The sequence below is a fragment of the Panthera uncia genome, chromosome B4 (assembly GCF_023721935.1).
Source record: "Panthera uncia isolate 11264 chromosome B4, Puncia_PCG_1.0, whole genome shotgun sequence".
Taxonomy (NCBI): Eukaryota; Metazoa; Chordata; class Mammalia; order Carnivora; family Felidae; genus Panthera; species Panthera uncia.
The window spans coordinates 35,241,628-35,257,125 of record NC_064809.1 but is presented as its reverse complement, the minus strand read 5'-3'; the positions used below and the strand labels follow the sequence as shown (position 1 = coordinate 35,257,125).

The window sequence follows — 15,498 nt, the reverse complement described above, 5'->3', positions numbered from 1 at the left end:
TTGGCCTTTTTTCTTCTTGAAAATAGCAATTGTTCTGATTAGGAAAATAATGAATGAAATAATTCTTCTTTTCTTTATAGAAGTAACAAAAACCAGTTGTGAACTCAAGTTTAAGTTCACAATGGAGTGTAGAGTACTTTTTTCTTACCCTTTAGAATTTGAAAGCTGTACCTTCATTTGCTTGTCATTTTAGATACAACTTCAATTCCCATTGGCTATTGACTCACATATCACAATGGAACCTAAGCCTGCTCCTCCAACGAGTCCAATATCAACATTTTGGCAACATATTGTAATGTCACTCAAGCCTCATTCTGGGATGGCTACAACTAGATTATGAATGTTACTCACCCAGTGATGCATTCTCTTTGTCAACAATATCTGATAATTGTTGAGATGACTACATCAGACTAGCTGTGCCACAGGCACTATTGTGTCATTGGTGACTGGTATGGAGAGTAGGGGTGGAAGGGACTCTTCTTGGTGCTGTGGAAGATGAAGAACTCCACTCTCCTGTGGTGGGGAAGTGTGACACTTTAAGAATGGAGACAGCAGAGATTCTAAAGATCCACAGCTGACACTGAAGACACAGAATTGTCCTGAATTCTCCTTGGTTTTTGGACAGCGAGTCATAAGTTAATATATAAAGATTAGCAACTGAAGTACAGCCTGGGAGAGAGTCCTGAGAAATCTGCTTTGGAACATTTAATGGTGACATTTAGGTAAGGGATATGGGTGAAGCCAGTATGGACATGGGCCTCAGGGGAATGTCCCTCAGGTGAAGTATGTTGGCAACACCCTCAATAGCTGAGAAGTTGTGAGCATTCTGAGGAAATGAAGTGGTTTATCATTGTGAACATCAAGAATTGGCAGTAGTGATCTGGGAACGGGATCAAGGTGACAGAGAATGGGAGGTAAAATCTTGGTGGGAAAATAACACTCTTTCTCACATGTTTTAGCACACAATGGACTGTTCCAGAGGAAGTTTCTTTGAGTTGAGCATTTTGTCAAAGCAAATCATTAAAAGAGAAGGATGCTTTGAGAAAAAATTTGAGATCCTGGATCTTTTCTAATTGTCTTTTTTATATAGCTCTGTTCCCTTTAGCAGACCTTTTATTAACTCTCAGGCTCTTGTTCTCGTCTTTTCCCTATGTGATTTGGTATACCGGGTCAAATTTACCATCCAAAGGTGTCTGTGTTTCATTTCTAATGTGCTGTGGAAGTGTATCAATGTCTTCCTTGATATCAATCTCAAAAGCTTTATGTCTTTACCTGGAAAAACAGAAGTCATTATTGTTAGATCTTTTACAAATTATGTAAATTAAAAAATATGTAAATTTAAAAAATTTACATTTTCAGTGTAAACTACTCCTTGAAGGGAATTTATTCTTTTAATTTCTATAATCTTATTTGCATTAATTTTATCTCTTGCAACCTTAACTGGGTGGCCTAACTTATCAGTATTAAGAGCATTTTATTCATGCTCCTCGTGATTTTAGTGACTTTAATCACTTCTTAGAATTTACATTTCCAGGCTTGAAGAGTTCCCTATTTTTTTTAGGGGCAGGTTCCTCATACATTAGACTCTAGGCCTTTTGATTATGAGATCTGTGCAGGTTTTTCCAGAATTCTTTGTTTTCTCCTGCTGTGGTTCAAAGGACAAGCAAGGTATGGGCATAAGTGTTCTTGAAAGCTTATGGATTTCCTCTATATCAATAAAGGAGTTTTGACAGTTAAGGCAATTACCTCTTCAGAGTGTGATAAATTCATCTTATAACTGAACGTGAGAAACACATTTTTCTATGCCAACCGATTTCACCTGGCTATCCGAAAGTACAGTGTTCTCACTGAAGCCTTTCCAAAGCCAAGGCGAAAAACAAAGAAACAATTACCATTTCGGAAAAGCGAAAACCTTTTTTATTTTATTTTTTTAATTCTTCCGGTTAGTGAAAAAGCGAACTTTTGGCTGGGGGGTGGGGAGCTTTTACTTTCTTTTCTTATAGAATAAGTATGTAACCAAACCATTCTTGGTTTCTTAGAAGTTAGAGCTCAATAGAAACTCATTCTGGGAAATAGACACAGTATTTAATGCCAGATTAGTTTCTTCTATTACATTTCTGCTATAGTGATCTATTACGTTAAAAACATTTTACAAATTAGTCCGAATTACATGTATTTTAAGAGTGAGTGGGTTCACATTTGTTTTTTAGAAGGCATAAATCATAATACCTTAACAAGGCAATAAAAGGTAAACGCTATTGTCTTGCACAAGACTTGACTAATACTTTTGGATTTATTTCGGAAGCTCTCACAGACGACGCCTAGCAATATACTGGCCGTTGGCAGAAACACGAGCCACCCTAAAAAAAATCCCAAAATTTTGGCTTCCGCCCAAGGTGTGTAGCCCGTATCCATAGAGACCGGAAAAAGCGTCCCCTAGCCGGGCGGGCCCTTGCCTCTTCTGATCTAAATGCTTCCGCTTTCTATGCGAGAAAGAAAACGAAGGAGATTTGTGTGAGCGCCCGTGGAGCACTTTCTCAGTACTGTTTTCGTTGAGTTCCTGGCCGAACCACAACTCCCAAGATGCCACCACGTTCTAGAGCGGTCAGAAGAGCAGTTTCCGGTTTTGGCCAGCGCGCCTGCGCACTAGCTGTGACTTTATTGGTTCGAACCGCCTCGTGCGATGCGCGTCACGGCGACGTGCAGTCGTGGGGGCGGGAAGACGCGGCGGCGGCGGTCGCGGCGGCGCGAGCACGATCCCAGACGCGGTATCGCGGCGGCGGCAGCGGCGCGGCTACCTCGGGTTCGGTCCCCTCCCTCCTCCGCTCCCCCCTCCTCCCCCTCCCCTCAGCTCTGGTTCCAGAGGAGTCCGAGACGCGCGGCGAGGCGGCGACAAGCTCTGGGTGAGGGTCTCTGGAGTGTGAGTGCCGTTTCGGGGGAGAAGAGGGAGAGCCCGGGGTCGAGAAGGAGGTGAGGGCTCTGAGGGGGAGACTGTCCCCGGCGCGGGCCGGGGAGCGCGCGCTCCGTCCCAGCCTTCAACTCGGCCTCCTTACCTGACCTGTCGCCCTGCACGGCGTGTTGTGCTGTGACCGGGGGGACAGACCGAGAGGGGCCTGGAGTCGCCCTCCTTTCAACCGCTGTCTGTGGCGCCTGGCGCCCACCACCTGCCTCGCCCCTCCTGATAAAGCGTCCGGAGCACTGTCTCAGCTCTTCTCCCCTTCGCGTGCAGTTGCCCTGCCTTACTGCCCACCGAGAGAATCTGCCCTCCCTTTCTTCATTTTTGTCTCTTTTATTAGCTCTAGGAATTTCTTTGGTGGCAGGCTTCGAATGGATCTGCTTAGTGCTACTTTTCTAGTCCCTGGGGTAGGAAGATTTTCTTTACCTTTTCTTTGGTGGCGCTTCAGGCAACCTACTTGGAATAGTTAGTACCTTGGGCCCTGTTTTCCCAAAACTGGTTTGGCCTTTCGTCTGTCATTGCTTGCTTCTTTTAAAACTGATGCTGACAGGGTTTAAATCAGTTCTTCTAGGGGTCCATGAGAGAGTTTGGATTGGAAACTGACAGGTGACTTTTTTTTTTTTTCCTCTTTTTGGTTTTTGACATTAAATACAAATACGTTTGTCTCTGGAATTTGATTTTATGAGACGGCCCAACTGTGACTTTTGGTAGAAGGATTCAAATGTCAGATTGGAATTTTACTGGGTATGATGACTTCAGTGCAGGTTGTTGGCATTTTTTTTAGTACACTGGCCTTTTAATATTTTTATTTTTAGATGCTGGATTTCTCAGCCTTATGTTAACCCCATTAAATCTCTTCCAAAAACAGTGCCCCCATCCCCAAGAAACTTTAAAATTTGAAGAAATCTGTTGCAACATTTAAAATAATTTGATCACAGAACTTTTCAGTGAAATGTTAAAAATAATTTCCTTCAACACAAAGCTTTAATTTTGGAGGGGAGATCTTAAACTTATTTCTGAAGTTTGAAGTGTTCTCTTATCCAAAGGCCACCTCTATGTCTCCTTTTACCACCCTCTGACTTTTTTTGTTAGAATTTGATAGATTTTTCTACTTTTTCATTTCATAGAAATGAAAATTTTCATCCATAGTATTTATTTTATAGAAATTTCATTTCTACTGCTGTTGTTCATAGATATTTTCATGCTTTCTCATAAATATGTCAGAGTGCTGACTGTGATGATCTGTAACTAAAATAATTTCATCAGTAGTTGGGACTTCCGCACATGTGTTGGCAGCTGCTTGGTGGTGAATTATTGCAAACTTTGAAAACATTTCAGATTGATTTAAATATGAAAGACGTTTCTTTTAGCTTCTATTTGTAACTACATACCCACCAGTATATGTTTATATCTACACTTTATAGGCTATTTAGTAGCAAATTTTCTCTTCTTACCTGAATGTTAGGGATGAGAAAAGGATTTCCAGAGCCTAAGAGTTTGTCTTTTTCTATTCCTAGACTATGAATAAGTAAATGGATGGATTTTTTTTTTTTTTTCTTCCCACAATGGTATCAATTTAGCTGATGCACTTTCTTTGGTATAAATCACATCAGGTTTTCCAAAATGAAAATAATTTTATTTTTTATCTCCGGGAACAGACTTTATTGCTTGTGGGGCAACTTTTGCTAGCTGTTTTTGTAAATTAAGTTTTTATTGGGATATAGCTGTATGTATTCATTTTGATGTTGTTTGTGGTTGCTTTTGCAGTGTAAGGGTAGAACTGAGTGAGTAGTGGGACAGAGACTCGTATGGTCTGCAGAGCCTAAAATATGTATTGTCTGGTCCTTAATAGAAAAAGCTTGCTGACTCCTAGTTTATTTTATTAAAAATCATGCATATGTAATGTAGAAAAATTTTTTTAATTTTTTTCAACATTTATTCATTTTTTGAGAGTGAGAGAGACAGAGTGTGAGTGGGGGAGGGGCAGAGAGCGTGGGAGACACAGAATCCGAGGCAGGCTCCAGGCTCCAGGCTCTGAGCTGTCAGCACAGAGCCCGACACAAGGCTGGAACTCAGGGACCTCGAGATCATGACCTGAGCTGAAGTCTAACGCTCAACCGACTGAGCCACCCAGGCGCCCCGTATAGAAAGTTAAAATGAATCAGAAAAGTATAAAGAAGAAAGTAAAAATTGTCTAGAATCACACCACTCAGAAGGGTTTGTTTTTGTGATTATTCTTATAGAATCTGTTAGTTGTTTTTGTATAAATGGGCTCATATTGTTAAGTGTTGGTTTGTAATCTGGTTTAAAAAAAACCCTCATTGTCTACTTATTTATATTGTGTATTTGTTTATTTTATTTTAAGTAGGCTCCATGCCCAACCTGGAGCTCAACTCATGACCCTGAGATAGAGTCATATGCTTTACCAATGTAGCCTGCCAGGTGCCCCCAAACTCAGATTATTGTTACATCGCTATTGAATACATTTGTACTTCTGCATCAGAGAGCTCACTGGAAAGGGGCTGGATGAACCAGGTTTTCCTAATTTGTTTACCAGTTAAGATAAAAATAAAATCAAGAATGAAAGATGCTTGATGGTGATGGTGGTGGTGGGAGCACTTCTGGTGTACTGGTACTTTTCCAATACTTTCGTGTATCAACTTACTTACCTGCAGCAACTCTGTAGAGACATGTACTAGTATCCATAGTTGAAGATGAGGAAACTGAGGTACAGAGAAATTAACTGCCCAAGTTTGTCAGCTAGTTAATAGTGGAGTTGGGATTTAAATCCATGCAGTCTGGTTTTAGGACCCAGGCTCCCAATATGCTACAGAGCCTTTCCGCTCAGTGTAGAAAGTTTAGACAGTCCAGGGGTACGTGATGTAGAAATTTGTTACACACTTTATTTCAGTTTCACTCTCCGTAGAAACCCACTGTTAATAGTTTGATACAGAGATTGCCACCTCTTTGTCTGCTTATACAAATGTTTATTCCCAAATCTGTCCACATGTGCAGGTCTTAAAAAAATTAATAGACTTCATTTTTTAGAGAAGTTTTAGGTTTACAGAAATTTCTATGGATAGTATAGAAAGTTCCAATATCACCTACTCTCTGTTTTCCCTTATTAATAACATGTATTAATGTGGCATATTTGTTACAATTGATGAACCAATATTGTTACATTGTCATTAATTAAAATCTGATTATAATAGGGCTCCTCTTTGTGTTACAGAGTTTTTTAAAAAGGGATTCAACCTGTCATTGTTCTATAGTGTGCTTTGTGGTTTTCAAAATACAGTGCTTCTGGACTTTTTAATGCAAATGAACATCATTGTTTCACTAATTTTCAGATTAATGACACATATTTAACAGTCTTCTTGGAATGGAAAAGTTGCTTGAAAGTTACTTCATTCTGTTTTTTTCTTTTTCAAAAGTTTATGTTATAGTGCCAGTTGCTTTTCTCTGAAGGAATGCTTATTTTTTGATTGGACATTCTGGCTCCTCCTTGAAGCTCTTCAGCTTCTTGGAGATTTTGTTGCTGTTCTTCCTTGGAAGCGTGATAACACATCAACCTATTTACCATTAGCATTCTCTGCCTCACTGAGACAGCTACTTCCCCATGCATCTTTTTTGTTCTCTTCCTCTTTCTCAATTTCCAACACTTCTGTTCCTAGAATATAAGCTTTAGCATCTAATTCTCCATATCCTTGTACTCTTGATTTTATCTAGTCTTAACCTGGAATTTCTTCTGCATCTGAGAAATTCATTGTTCAGAAGAACTGAGTCAAAGTTGCAGCAGACATCATCAGATTCTTTACTTTGAGTGTTTTGTACTAGGCCAGGATTTGGGGAAATTGTGTCATTAAGCGGTTATCTTTTTCTTAGAATCTCCTTCATTGATTCCTACTGTCATGATTTCCTCAGAGTTCTTGTCCACAACAAAATGGGTGGCCTCAATTATGAGCAATGACTGATCTCTGGGACTACCAACTTATGAGATGTTTGTGCACAAACAGAAGGATCTTGCTCCTTCTCTTTGGTGCTGCTATAGAAACCTTTGCACAAAGGGATAGAAATTAGAAAAAGCTCATGAATTCCCACCAATCTGGAGATAAGTTTGTAGAGTATCTCTTTAGAGCTCTTCAGCGGCAATAGTATTTCTGCAAAACCTTGGGGAATCATGACTCAAATGGATAGCTGAGAAGTTAAACACCTCCGTTTTTTTCCCTCTTCTTTTGTTTCTAAGCACTTCCATAACCTTTTCAACCTTTCCTTGTATTTGGAGCCTGTTTTCCTTATGGCATACTGCACTAAGATTCTTAGTCACTGTCCTGTTTCTCTTGTTCTTTTTTTCCTAGGAGGAAGGTCAAGGTAGCAACTAATACTTTGGTGACCTTAGAGAAGCATGAATTGTGATAACACTGGCAGTCTTGGCATCATTTCAGATGTTTCTTCTGGAGTTCAGTCATCACTTTCAAAGATATCTTGGCTACAGTTGCATTGCTGTCTCTTAAAATGTGCATATGGAATTCTGCAATAGTATATTCACTTTCTTCTTCTTGTTTTAATGTTTGTTTATTTTTGAGAGAGAGAGAGCGTTGGGGAGGGGCAGAGAGAGAGAGGGAGACAGAGGATCTGAAGTGGGCTCTGCACTGACAGCAGAGAGTCCCATGCAGGGCTGGAACTCACGAGCTGTGACATCATGACCTGAGCTGAAATCGGGCTCTTTTTTAAAAAAATTTTTTAGGGGCGCCTGGGTGGCTCAGTTGGTTGAGCGTCCTACTTCAGCTCAGGTCACGATCTCACGGTCCGTGAGTTCGAGCCCTGCGTTGGGCTCTGGGCTGATGGCTCAGAGCCTGGAGCCTGCTTCCGATTCTGTGTCTCCCTCTCTCTCTGCCCCTCCCCCGTTCATGCTCTGTCTCTCTCTGTCTCAAAAATAAATAAATGTTAAAAAAAAAATTAAAGGGGCGCCTGGGTGGCGCAGTCGGTTAAGCGTCCGACTTCAGCCAGGTCACGATCTCGCGGTCCGTGAGTTCGAGCCCCGCGTCAGGCTCTGGGCTGATGGCTCGGAGCCTGGAGCCTGTTTCCGATTCTGTGTCTCCCTCTCTCTCTGCCCCTCCCCCGTTCATGCTCTGTCTCTCTCTGTCCCAAAAATAAATAAAAACGTTGAAAAAAAAATTAAAAAAAAAAAAAATTAAAAAAAATTTTTTTTAATGTTTGTTTATTTTTGAGAGAGAAAGCATGAGCAGGAGAGGGGCAGAGAGAGAGGGAGACACAGAATCTGAAGGAGGCTTTAGGCTCTCAGCTGTCAGCACAGAGTCTGATGCGGGGCTCGAACCCACAAACCATGAGATCATGACCTGAGCCAAAGTTGGACTCTTAGCCGACTGAGCCATCTAGTATTCTTGTATTTTACACTTTTTTTCTTTTTTTTTTTTTTTGTAATTTTTTTTTTTTAACACTTATTTATTTTTGAGAGGCAGAGAGACAAAGCATGAGTGGGAGAGGGGCAGAGAGAGACACAGAATCCGAAGCAGGCTCCAGGCTTTGCTGTCAGCACACAGCTGGATGTAGGGCTGGAACCCATGAACTGTGAGATCATGACCTGAGCCAAGTCCTGATACGTAACCGACTGAGCCACCCAAAACCCCTCTTTTATTGTTTTTAAGGAGGCTTCATGGCCAGTGCAGAGTCCAATGAGGGGCACGAACTCACAACCCTGAGATCAAGAGTTGGATGCTTAACTAACTGAGTCACCCAGGTGCCCCAGTATTTCACAGTTCTATTCTGTTCTGTTACAAATGAGTGTATAAAGTCTTAGAAGCTTATATGGCAATGTAGAAGTTAAAAGAAGAACAGTAGTGGGGTGCCTGGGTGGCAGTTAAGCGTCCAACTCCTGATTTCAGCTCAGGTCATTATCTTATGGTCATGACATTGAGCCCCACATTGGCTCTGTGCTAGGCATATAGATTTAAGATTCTCTCTCTCCACCCTCTGCCTCTTCCCTGCTCACTCTTATGTGCTCACTCTTGTGTGCTCTCTCTCTTAAGTGCTCTCTTTCTCTCCCTCAAAAAGAAAAAAGAGCAAACTTGATGGGTTGATCAGATTCTTCTCCCAGAGATCAAAGATTTGCAAAATGTTATTGGAAGATCTGTGTTCAAGATAGTGTAATTGTAGGAGAGCAGATCTTTCAACTCTTGAGGAAAGTTGTCTAGATGTTCTGGGTAGCAGTGACCAATTGGTGCCATAAACATCACCAACTTTGCCAGTTCTTTGCTGGGTTTATTTGGTTGCAGTTTGAAAATCTCTACTGAGATTTGCATTGAAGTTGATTTAGAATTATTTTAGGTGGTGCTTACATTCTGTAGTTATTCTTCCTAGTACTTTCTTAGATCTGTTCATCTATTAAGATTTCCTACTTAGCCCTTGAAAGCAGTGTGATTTTGCCACCCCTCTTAAAAAAATCTGAGTGATGGCCAGTAGATTATATATTTCTTGAGGGTAAAGAGAGGATAGCTTTCTTTATATCAAACAGCAGTCCTGGTGTATAGCAAGTAGGGAGTAAATGGTCTTTTTAAAACCTAAATTGGATTGTATTCTTTTGCTAAGTGAAGTGCTTCAATTCTGTTAAAAATAACCTTTTCAAAGTCTTTGTGAAATACAAACTTGAAAAATTGCAGCTTTATCTCCTCTTTTAATTCTAAAATGAAATAAGGCTGATTGATATCCTAGGACCTGTTTGTTAGGAATAATTAACCTAATCTATTTAATAAGTACATTTAGTATTTAGTTTTGGAAGTTAAATGGATTAAATAGAGGATTTGTTTCACGTGACCCATGGTTTTGATTTTTCTGTTTCGTAGCATACCATGCGTTAGAAGGGATGTATGTTGGTTAAGTGATTATATAGCCTGGCTTAATCAGACATTTTAAGTGTCCAGACAGAAGGAAAAGTGAAGCTAAATTCTGGAAACGGCCAGAATGTCTTCAGACATGGGGAAAATAACTGTGGGAAAGGACAATTGAAGTTTTTTGATGTAAGAGCACAGAAAAATAAGATTTTTTTAATAGCTGACTTACAGTATTGCATATTCTTTTTGGACTTCTGTATTTTCCACATTATGTACTAGAAAACAAAGCATATAAAGCATATGGTCTTGAAGAGACAAACTTAATTACCTTATTAAATTTTGGCCAGCTAGGCCTTTTGTATGCATTTTTTTGTTAGTATATTGCTGATTATTTTTCACTGGCAGCATATTCACTTTAATCCTATGTGCCCTGAAATCTTACTTTAGTGAGCGTGTATACATAATTGTATCTGTACATTCCTTGGGTCAGGGAAGAAAGTGGTGGTAGTAAAAACTGTTTAGCATGTTGGAACAAGAGGGTTACTTTTATTTTCTTGGAATTTATTTATATCCAATTTCATCCAGAAATGTAATTATAAGGAGGAAAAGGAGGAAGCATAATTCAATGACTAAGAATAAAATTTGGATTTGGGTTTTCTTGGCAGCAAAGGTAAAAATGGAAATATGGTAAAATACATAGCACTAAACTGAAAGGAGGAATAAGACCAATTTTCCAGGGGTAAATCTTTTCTTGACAGATTTTAAAGAACTGTTTAAATTGGGAATTACATAAAAAGCTGTTTCTTTAATTTTTTGTTTGTTGTTTGTTTTTGCTAGAGGCCCTAGTTAAAGGGCTAGGACCAAGCATTAGCATTTCAAGCCAATGGAAGAAATTTTTTATGGGGTTTGGTTTGAATTTGGGCTGCACATGTGTTTTTTATTTGGCTAACAGATTTTTTTTTTTCTTCAAAATACTTCAAACATTCAGAATACAGAGACCAATATAATTAACATTCGTGTATCTACTCTACAGCTGTATTATATCTTAACATTTTTCTCATTTCCATTTTTTTAAGAAAAAAATTGCACATACAGTTGAAGCACCTTCTTGGATTACATTTCAGTTTCTTTACAGAAGTAATGATATCATGAATTTGGTGTTGATCATTCCTAATGCCTATTTTTATGTAATAGCTGCATAGAAATACGTTTATAAACAAATCATAATATTGTTTTGCATATTTTCAAACTTGATGTAAACAATGTTCTGCATATTCTGTAACTTGTTTTTCATGAAATGTCTGTATTTATTTACTTAAAAAAAAATTTTTTTTAACGTTTATTTATTATTGAGAGACAGAGACAGAGCATGACCGGGGGAGGGGCAAAGAGAGGAGGAGACACAGAATCCGAAGCAGGCTCCAGGCTCTGAGCTGTCAGCACAGAGCCCGATGCGGGGCTCGAACTCACAAACCGCGAGATCATGACCTGAGCCGAAGTCGGATGCTTAACCGACTGAGCCACCCAGGTGCCCCTATTTTTAATTTTTTTAAATTTATCTTAGAGAGCGAGCCTGCATGACAGTGTGGGAGGGGCAGAGAGATAGGGAGACTGAGGATCCAAATTGGGCTTTTGTGCTGACAGCGTAGAGCCCAATGTGGAGAGCCTCATGTAGGGCTGGAACTCATGAACTATGAGATCATGACCTAAGCTGAAGTTGGAGGCTTAACCAACTGAGCCACCCAAACACCCCATGAAACATGTCTTTTAGATTCATATGAAACTGTTGATACATTACCATTTTTGACCTACAAGAATGACAGTTTCCTGTCGTTCAGCCTAATTATAGTCATCACTTTTTTCTGGGGTACAATTACATTATTATATGAATACATCCATTTTTAATTTATCATGTTGATAGGTATTTAGGTTGTTTCCAATTTTTCCTCTTTTAAAAACAATGCTACGTTGAACATTCCTGATTAGGAATCCTTGTGCACATATTTCAGCTCTTTGGCAGGTTTTCTAAACTGCATGTTGGAAGCCATTAATGGGTTCTGAAATCAGTTTTAATCAGGAATTAAAATAGGATAGAAAAGTATTAGGTTGTATTACAGGCAGTATGGATAAAATGCTTTGTGAAAATTTTGTTTCTTTTTGTGTATGTGTATCTATGTGGTTACTAAGTGTTTTTTTTAAGTTTATTACAATTTTTTTTTTTTAATGTTTATTTATTTTTGAGAGAGAGAGAGACAGAGCCTGAGCTGGGAGGGACAGAGAGAGAGAGGGAAACACAGAATCCAAAGTAGGCTTCAGGCTCTGAGCTATCAGCACAGAGCCTGATGCAGGCCTCAAACTCACAGACCTGGGAAATCATGACCTGAGCTGAAAGTCGGATACTTAACTGACTGAGCCACCCAGGTGCCCCTGTGGTTACTAAGTTTGAAATGAAGTGAAAATTACCCAGAAATGAAGTTATTGGGTTGGAGGTTATGGAGATTATGGGAACTTTTAACTATGTCATAGATTGCCTAATTATCCTCCCAAATTGTGCCACTTTATTTTAGCACGAGAATATGAGAATTTGCTGTTTCCAAATCATTAGGATCCATGGCATTGCCAGATTTTTTTATGTGTTTACAAATCAGATGATATTTTTACAGAAAAGTATCATATCATCTTTATTTTTCTTGATTAATTATGAGATAGAACATGTTTCAATTGTTGAGTGACTATTCAAGTTTCCATTTCTTGAATTGACTATCTGCTACCTGTCCTGCCTATTCCTTTGTCTTTTTAAATTGATTATAGGAGCTTATTAAATATTTTAGTTGTGTCTGCTAAATGAATTGCAAATATTTTCTTCCAAGCTATGTGGTTTATTTGTTAACTTTTTATATGGTTTTGTTGAATATAAATGATTATTAAATCTATTACCATTTTCCTTATTTGTGTCCTTTGTGTCTTAAGAAATCTATTCCATACCCCAAGGTCATTAAGAGTTTTCCATACTTCTTTCTAAAAGTTTTTGAAAAAATGTTTTGAATATTTTGCCTGAAAAAAAAAGGTATTTTTATATAATATGAGGCAGGGATCTAATTTAATTTTTTATATGCATAATCAGTTACTACAGATTTAATTTAATTTTTTATATGCATAATCAGTTATTACAGCACCATTTAACAGTGTGTTTTAGAATTTGAATTGTTAATCTTTTAAGCAGTTTTGGTTCAACACAGTAACAGCCTTTGTCTTTACTCAGGCTGTTTCACATGTTCAAGTTTGTGACTTCTGGGCAAGAGGAAATGATTGAGCGATTACTTGATTCAGAAGTACAACCTAGAGGAGTAGATAGATACAGAGCATATTTGTAGATCTCACCCATGTCATTTTTCTCAACCACTTTTGTAATAGAACTGGTGTGCAGTTTAAGGATACACTTTGAGGAAACAGATTTCTGTCTTTTGCATTGCTGGTTAATATCCACAGACTTTGGAAACCAGATAAGCAGGTGTTCCATTGACATCTTGATACTTGAAACTTCAGAATATAGTTGACCTTTGAACTACATGGGTTTGAACTGTGCAGGTCTACTTAATACGTAAATTTTTTATAGTGCAGTACTGTAAGTGTATTTTCTCTTATGATTTTCTTAATAACCTTTTTCCTCTAGCTTACTTTATTGTAATGGTACAGTATATAATACATATAGCATAAGTCCAGTGTGTTCCCTCCAATTCTGTTTCTTAAAGGCTTAGAACTTGACTTTATGTTTTGGGAATTTGACAAAATTCAGATTTTTTTTACTGAGGAGTAGAAACTTTTTTGGTCATGTTTATGGTTTAGCTTTTTAAAAAGTCAAATTTATTGAGTATAGTTTACACTCTATAAGATTCACCCTTTTTTTAGAGGTACAGTTCTGTGAATTTTTGCAAACATTGCTGAAGGATTTTTTATGCCAAAGTGGACTTGATAACTGGTGGAAAGGCCTATAAAGTAGCAGCACAGCAAATAACAGTTGGCATCTTTTTATCACTTTAGAAATCTTTATAGGAAGATTTGCATTAGGCATAACAATAGACCAGTTGTGTGGTCTGCTCCACTGACTTTTCCCCCAACTGTCATTCACATGATCATGGGATTTGTTTTTTTTTTTCTCCCCTCAAGAAAGTTGGTCAAGTGGGATATGGCAGTTAGAACAGGTTCCATGTGATTTTACTTAAAAGTTGGCCTACTTCATGCTAGGGCAAAAAAAAAAAAAAAGTAGTGTAAATGATTCAAAGTGTTGCCTGTCTTTATATATTCAAAATAATTAAAAAAATTTTTTTTTAATGTTTTTATTTTTGAGAGAGACAGTGTGAGTGGGGGAGGGGAAAAGAGTGAGGGGGAGACACAGAATCTAAAACAGGCTCCCTGAGCTGTCAGCATAGATAGAGCCTGATGCAGGGCTCGAACCCACGAGCTGTGAGATCATGACTTGGGCTGAAGTCAGATGCTTAACCAACTGAGCCACCCAGACTCCCCTATTCAAAGTAAATTTTAAAAAATAAACTGTTTGATTTGAAATGTTTCTTTGTGTTTATAGCAGTTAAGATTTTATGAACATGAAGGCTTGAGAATGCTTGTCTTAAAAATTGAGGTATTTCTTCTTCTCAGTTGTCAGCTGTACCATTTTCTTAAGGGCTGTATCAGTAGCATATGTTAGGAACTTTTCCCATTTTATCAGTCCCTCCCCCCCCCCCCCCCCCACCATTACCAGTTTTGTTTTATTGACATTTTTCTACTCAGAAATGTTTTGAGTGTCTGGGGAAGAATTCCAATTTTAATCAGTCGTTTCATTGGTTCTGGTATGTAGCAAGGCTCTATGTTCTTCCCTATTTTTTGACTGTTTCTTAATATTTTCAACGTTGTTGTAAAGTACAACGTATTATCAGTGTTTAAACTCCTGATTTTGGCATTTAAGTAGTATGCATTTAGTAGAGCTTATGTTTCATGGAAACAGAGGGTTGTGAATAAGAGCATTGACTTGGGTGTTAGGCAGAGTAGGTTGATTAGGTAGGTTAGTTTGCCACTTGTAAATATAGTTAACTCAGGCAAGTTATTTGGAAGTTTCCTGGGGGTTTTGTCATTTCCAAAATGGAGGAAATAATTGTACCTATCCCCCAGGATTGTTGTAAAGATTAAAGAGATAATTCATGGGAAATGTTCTTTGCATGTAGTAAGTACTCCTCCTCTTTCTCCTCCTGTTCTTCTCCTCCTCTTTTTCCTCCTCCTACACATCCAACAAAGGTTTTGAGTTCCTACTTTGCATCCGTGTTATGAAACAAAAATGGATTCTAAAGGTTTTCTGACCCTAAGAAGTTTCCAGGAGGGGAAGGCAAACATGTAAATGGATAAATGCAGTAAATTGTGACAGGTGCTATAATAAAAACATTAATAAGAATAAAGGAGTTAGTGTTAGGAGCCTGGGGAGGTCAGGGAAATTAATTTCTGCCCCTGAACTTCTTACAAAGTTTGAGTAGTAATTCCCTATACATTTATTTGGCAAATACTTATTTTGAATACAGTTAGTGTGTGCCAGTTGCTGTTTTAGGTGCTAGGAATATAGGAATAAAGAAGACAATGTCTGTTCTCTCAGGGGCTTTCATTCTAATGGGAAAAGAGCAGTAGTAAACAAAAATCTCACAGACA

The 15,498-nt window shown here is 38.5% G+C and overlaps 1 protein-coding gene and 1 pseudogene across 3 annotated transcripts in view; one reads left to right on the top strand and one right to left on the bottom strand.

The window, feature by feature from the left end:
* The first annotated feature begins 330 nt into the window (after positions 1-330).
* The window catches only part of ADIPOR2 (adiponectin receptor 2), a 79,617-nt gene continuing 64,449 nt past the window's right edge, over positions 331-15,498 (top strand). Inside the window, exon 1 of one of the 3 annotated variants that reach the window (XM_049627040.1) lies at positions 331-722. The gene's annotated coding sequence lies outside the window, so the exon portion shown is untranslated. Of the gene's footprint in view, positions 723-2,735; positions 2,971-15,498 lie in introns of those variants that run through there. The other 2 variants (XM_049627041.1, XM_049627042.1) reach the window with 2 other exon arrangements.
* Positions 6,376-7,516, bottom strand: LOC125920065 (protein SDA1 homolog; annotated as a pseudogene).